Source organism: Mustela erminea, chromosome 10, assembly GCF_009829155.1.
Source record: "Mustela erminea isolate mMusErm1 chromosome 10, mMusErm1.Pri, whole genome shotgun sequence".
Taxonomy (NCBI): domain Eukaryota; kingdom Metazoa; phylum Chordata; class Mammalia; order Carnivora; family Mustelidae; genus Mustela; species Mustela erminea.
In genome coordinates, this window is record NC_045623.1 from 34,119,648 (window position 1) to 34,126,366 (window position 6,719).

The following is a 6,719-nucleotide window of genomic DNA, read 5'->3' on the forward strand; positions in this document are numbered from 1 at the left end:
TGTCTTCTATCACCATCCAAGAAACTGTGGTGCCCCCTCCCTTTTTTTTTTAGCTTGCAAGGGATAAAGTCTCAGATTCTCCACAGTTCTGACAATAATTGGCTTTTCCCTCCTATGAATTGGACATTGGTAGAATAAGTTTATATCCTCAGGTGTTCTCCCTCCCCGAATCATCCCCAGTCTTGTGACTATTCTCTTCTCTGACTGCCTCTCTAGGCCTGTTGTAGCATTTATGGTTGTCTCTCCTTGTTTCTGAGGTCCTTTCAGTAGAGGGCTATTAGAAGTGATGTGTTCTGATCATGGAATTTCGAAGAAAGACACAGGAATTCTGCTCAGCATGATAACATTTCATTAAAATGATTAGAAATTATTTAAATGTGATCTCATTTTTCAAAAGAAATTGAAAAATTAATCCTCAATGAAAAGTATAAGAAGTACCATCTTATAGTAAAGAATGGACGTGTGTGTGTGTGTGTGTGTGTGTGTGTGCGCACGCGTGCACAGGGCGGGGTGGGGATAGAGGGTGCCAGGGAAACGTCCAAGTTAATTGCACTGATTGCTTCCAAAAACAATGTAGAAAAAGACTTGAGTTCAGATAAGATAAATTGCTTCACGTGACCAAAGGAAGGATCATTTTACCACAACATAAAAACAATCATAGCCTTATTTAGGAGACTGAAAACATCCAGATTTTCTACGTCCTCAATATTCTTCAGCTTATAAAATGCTCCTGACAACAGTCTGATCTGATGTCATTTCACATTAGCTGTTGAGTTCATTGGCTAAACCAGAAGTCAAAATTGTGCTTTCTATAACAACGCTTCTGATCAGCTGCTTTGAAACAATCAGAAAATGTTTGCAGGGACTTTAGAAATTGGTTTGGAAACCCAGTCTGGAAATCATAAGTGGTAGTCTGATAACATGCTACAGTGATCTGAATGCCACAGATAGGGTGTAAAGTAAGCTTTGTTTAATACTCTATGGTGCCAGGCACCATTTAAGCATTTCACATGTATTATTTCACTCAACCCATGTAACAATACCATAAAATAGGTACTGTCACTGTCCCCATTTCACAGATGGAAAGGATGGGGCACTGATGGGTAATGTCATTTGCCTAAGGTCACGCGGCTAGTAAGTGGCAGAGCCAAAAACAGAATCCAGGCAACCTGACTCCAAAGCCTATACTCTTATGACTCCCTTTTTACTTTATAACATCACAATATTTTAAACTGCTGGAAAAGTGATTTTTGCCCCTTAGAATGCTTAAAAGAAATCGACATCAATTTTCTTACTTTTTCTGATTTTTATCTCTAGATTATTATCTTCTCAGATATAATGCTTCATTTTTCTATGAGGAATACACCTCAGGACCACTAAGGGTGAATTATGTCTGTCATCAGCCCATGTGGACAGAGAAAGGAGATACTATGTAGCCCACTGGAGTGGGGAGACACTCCAGTTAAGCCACCTTGAAATCTTCCGTGTAAGATTTTGATTTATCTTGAATTCCTAACATGAAAAATCTTTTAACAATCTGAAAGACTATAGATTTAATAATCTAAAAGAGAGTTTTCTATTTAAGTCTGTATTGAGAGAAAAAAAAAAGCAACAATATATTAAAAGTTATTAGTTCTTTATTTGGGCAAGCTTTAATCTTTCATGATCAGGAGTAGTAAGTAATACCAGATCAACCACAACTGCCACAGTCCCCAGATGGACACACTGTGACTCTGTCTAGACCAGCAATAGCATCACAATGCTTTTCCTCAAATCAGACTGGTCCCTTATCCCCTCCAATCTCCCAAGGAGCATGGAGGTGGGAAGACTAGGGGACTTTGGCATGCTTGAAGGGGAACAGAATTTTCAAAATCTTGGAGGACCGCTTCTTAGAATGGTGAGGACAGCCTTTATAGATTGCTGCCCAGCCTCTGAAATTCCAAAATATTTCTGAAAACTAGTGATAGCAAAGTTAGACAGAACTTTCTGCACGATTAGATCTGTTCAGCGTTCTGAAGACAAATGGCATGGTACAAATTTCAAATGTGAGAGGGAGATGCACTTCTGTGCGCCCTGCCAACATTTTCAGAGGAAAATGAGGGGGTCAGCATGGTCTTTGCAAAACAACTTTTGTGGAGATTTTTCCCTCTTCCTGTCAAGGTTTTGAAAAGCCAAGAGTTGAGTGGAGATTCTTGCCTGTCTGCTTCTGATAAATAGAGTGAAGCTAGAGGTTCAAGAGAAGCACAGATGAGTCCATCTTCCAATCTTTCTGGGACCTCAAGCAGCTGCACAGAAGTATTGTAATTCCTTAACTAAAAGGATTTGGATTTATCTTGATTTTAACTAGCACTGCTTAAATTAAAAACAACAACAACAAACAAACAAACAAACAAAAATACCATAGAACTGAATTCTTACAAACCCAATTTTTTTTTGTCAAAAAAATTCCCAAATGTTACAGTTGGGTTACTCTGAGGGAACCCCGCCATCAAATTTGCATGTGCCTTCAGTGGCTTCACAGCTCTTCACCACCTCCTTGATTTTGTAAGTATCTTCATCCCCCTTCTAATTTCTCTCACTTTTCTTCTCTCCTCTTTCTCTTCCCCTCCCAACTGTATTGGTCTTTAAATGCTCTATCCAAATCCTCGCTCCGTGAAGTGTTTCTAACACTTTATTTTCTGAAAACTCTTACAGTAATTAATCATTTTTTAGCTTCCACAGCTGTGAAAACTTAGATAAGTTGCTTAGCTTCTCTGAGCCTCAGTGTCTCCATAGGTAAATGGGGATAATTACAGTAGTTTATAGTGTGTTGAGAGGATGAGGTGATTTAATATGTGCGCCTGATCCTAAATATGCAATGTGTCAATTTTTATTAATATTCAACAGTTAATTATATATTCTCTTTTTTTTTTATATTCTCTTTTTTGACACTTTATATTTTTTTTTGTTTCCCACATAGTTGAGGTTCAAAACTTATTTGTTGACTTAATTATTTTAACATTGAGTCAAAGGGGGAGTATTTCCTTTACATTTTTAAAAAAATAAATTCACATTAAAAAATAAATTAAAAAATAAATTAAACTTAAAAATAAATTTTAAAAATAAAAAATATTTAAAACAATAAATCACATATTTTAAAAAATTTAAAAAGAAAATAAAAAATAGGGGCGCCTGGATGGCTCAGTGGGTTAAGCCACTGCCTTCGGCTCAGGTCATGATCTCAGGGTCCTGGGATCAAGTTCTGCATCGGGCTCTCTGCTCAGCAGGGAGCCTGCTTCCCTTCCTCTCTCTCTGCCTGCCTCTGCCTACTTGTGATCTCTCTCTGTCAAATAAATAAATAAAATCTTAAAAATAAAAATAAATAAATAAAATAAAAAATAAATAAATTGCTCTGTTGAGCAGTGTCTGACTCTTGATCTCAGCTCAGTTCTCTGTCTGAAGGTCGTGAGTTCAAGCCCCATGTTGGGCTTTATGTTGGGTGTGGAGTCTTCTTAAAAAAAAAATTATGAACTGATAAACTTGAAGAACTGCCACTTGCCAGTTTTCTTAAAAGCCAAAATCTTGATGCTTGATATATAAAATTTTTAAAGAAGTAAACATAATAAAGTATTTTTTTATACTTTTGTTTCTATTTCAACATATCACCCATGATATATAAAATAATCATTAGTTCTCTTCCCCCAATCGAAACCCATGAAATTATTTTTTTGAGAAATTCTTGTGTAAAATATCATGTTGCAGAACTTCTGTGAATATAAGTGATTCAGTGTCTTTTGTTAATGTTATGGGAAAAGAGTATTCACTGAACATTTTGAAATACTGCTTTTATTGTTTACCGAAATCTGCATGTAGGAAGAAATAGCCAGCTTTAACATATCAATGTTGCAAGTTCTTGTTGTACCTGATTTCCACAGGGGTGCATTCCATCAGTCCCCCAGCCACTTCAGGAATTTGTTATCTGCAGGGGAGGGAGGGCCTTGCGCTCCAAAGAGAACACATTTTAAAAGTCCGTTTGAAGGGTAAAAATTGACCATGTTAATTTTAAAACAGAAATAGTTCAGCCATTTGAAGACAAGAGAAGTCAACATTTTTGTTCAGAAGAATAATGGAAATATGGCCTTAAAAACCAGGACAGAGGTGCTGAAGGTTGCTCAGGAGCTAAAATACTAAGATCTTTTCTGCTAGTTGAATTTTCAATGTTTAGAACACAAAGCTCTGTGAATTACAAAGGAGCTAGTTTATCAGTATTACTTGGATTTCTTTAGAAAGTAGTTTAACCCTTCAACTAGTCTTCACACAGTAGTTTGTAATGGAGACAAAACTTTGAATTGGGGAGCGCACTGGCGGGAAGATGAGATTGGCTGGGGCAGTTTCCACATTCTGCCCTCTTGCAACAAGGATTTGCTTTTGGCTTGCACTGGTCTGAGGTACCCAGATGGAATTATCTGAGAAGGGGAAAACTTGTTCCTGGTGGAACAGGAAATGCAATGGCTGAGGGACAGGCACCAGGGACCAGAGATTGGGTTTTAAGTCAAGATCCTGGACTCCTCTGGTCAAGATAGAGAGCTCTGTGCATGTTAAAAGTGAAAATGGCATAATCTGTGTTAACATCCCATAGTTTGGAGGCATGATGATGAAGGAACACACATGGATTTGTGGCACATGGAAAATATGTGCACAGGAAAAGGAGACCTATGATTTTCTAAACTTAGGAGAACATTCATTCTTTGCCACCTAAATGGCTACATTCTGCTTGGTTATCAAATCTGAAAATTTCTAAGGAGAAGACTGTGTTCCTGGAGTCCCATCAGAGCCCTTAGGGATATAGCAACACATTCTACCATGGCCATGATTGACCCTGCATTGTGGTCCTGGCCTTTGCATATCACTGGAGGAAGTGTGACTTTATTTCATCATGTTGATGAGTTATAAATTATAAAATTCTTTTTAATTACTCCAGTGCTATGTTTATGGGTCCTGGGTTTGTCCCTTTGGGGTGGAAACCAGAAAATTCTCAGGATAGTAAAGCCCGCCAAGCATATAAGGCACTATGATTGCGTCACTGCAGAAGATCTAACAGGTGTGTCATAAAGATGTACCATTGGTCTCCTTGGATGAACAACTGCTATGGTTCCCAAAATCATGCTTCCTCCACATTGTTTCTCCTTGAGAACCCCTGGGTTGTATTCATGCTGCCTTCATCTTTGTTATGACTATGTTTACACAGCTTTATAGTTGGCCCTCCTTTGGGAGAAATATGCTGAAGATTGATATGAATGCAGCTTGGAGAGATCCTCTCCAAGGATCCTCTCCAATTATTCCCTTCAAGTTAGCAGCATTTGCGGTCACCTTGTTTGCCTAGAGATTAACTTTAGGAACAACCATTGCTGTTGGGATGTTATTTTGTTACCAGATGAGAACAATTTTCACAAATAAAACTTCTGTTGAATCCTAGGTTGAAGAAAAGGCTAAAGATCAATTTCAATATTACCAACTAGATGACGTTTTACCTTACGATATGGAAGTAGATGGAAGAACTTTAAATGGGTATTTACAGGGTCAGGGTCCCTGAAGGAGATGGGCTAGAGTGGCCAATTACAGAAGGCTGTCACCAGTAGAACTTAACAATAGAACAACTGAGACAAAAAACAGATAAAAGAGTCAGAATTGGGGGAGCCTGTGTGGCTCAGCCGGTTAAGCATCAGACCTGTGATTTCCACTCAGGTCATGATCTCAGGGTCATGAGATTGAGCCCCAAGTTGGATTCTGCATAGGGTGTGGAGCCTGATTAAGATTCCTTTTTCTTCCCCGCTCCCCACCATGGACTCTGGGGGGGCGGGGGGGAAGGAAGAAGAAGAAGCATTCAGTATAAAGCAATAGAAGATTCAAGTGGTACTTGGTATCCTTTGACTAAAGGAATCAAAAGGAATGAAAACCTTCTTCACAAGCCCCTTTACTGAAGAGCTTCAAGTAAAGATATAGAAAAGGGAGTTCTTTTCAGCCATGAGATGGTTATGATACTGATTGCTTAGAGGTAAAATTCTTGATGATTCATTTGATAGAAGGTGTTTCAAGAATAAGAGTTTGCTTTTCTAGAAAGTGTGTGGAGAATTAGCTATATGATGCTGAAATAGATCAAGCCCCAGAGAGTGAGAAGAAAAGTAGATAGCACACAGTTAAAGTAAAATTGGTCTTTAAGCCCTCTCCATTACACAAAAATTATAGCTATTACTAAAGAATTATGCAATGAGCCTACTCTGATCAAGGTGTGGTTTTTTTTTTTTTTCCTCAAAGGTGCCCTAGTGCCATGATCTAAATATTTTTATTACCATTTTGAAATGGGAGAAGCCATTCTGCTTATGCCTTTGATTTCCTGCTCCTCTTTGCCACCCTACTTTACCCCAAAAGGAAAAACACGTTACAAAATGTAAGTTGTTGCATTGTCCCTGGGATTATTTTTACGTGGTTGCACACTATGGACAACACCTGCAGATATAGTGATGCTTTTACCCGTTTCCCCAGCTGACATTTCTTATGTATTATTCTAAATACTACAGAACTTAGTATGTTAGGTTCAACATAAGCTCAAATTTTATTACCTGTCTTTTAATAATGCAGATTTTTATCCAATCTAACAAAGATTGATGGATGTTCTATAGAAACAAAAACAAAAAAAGATTGCGAGTTGAAATCTTCCTTCAAAACCTCTCTCAAATGCC

The 6,719-nt window shown here is 38.0% G+C and overlaps 1 pseudogene; it reads left to right on the forward strand.

The window, feature by feature from the left end:
- The first annotated feature begins 4,738 nt into the window (after positions 1-4,738).
- Positions 4,739-6,169, forward strand: LOC116566878 (annotated as a pseudogene).
- Positions 6,170-6,719: the final 550 nt, after the last annotated feature.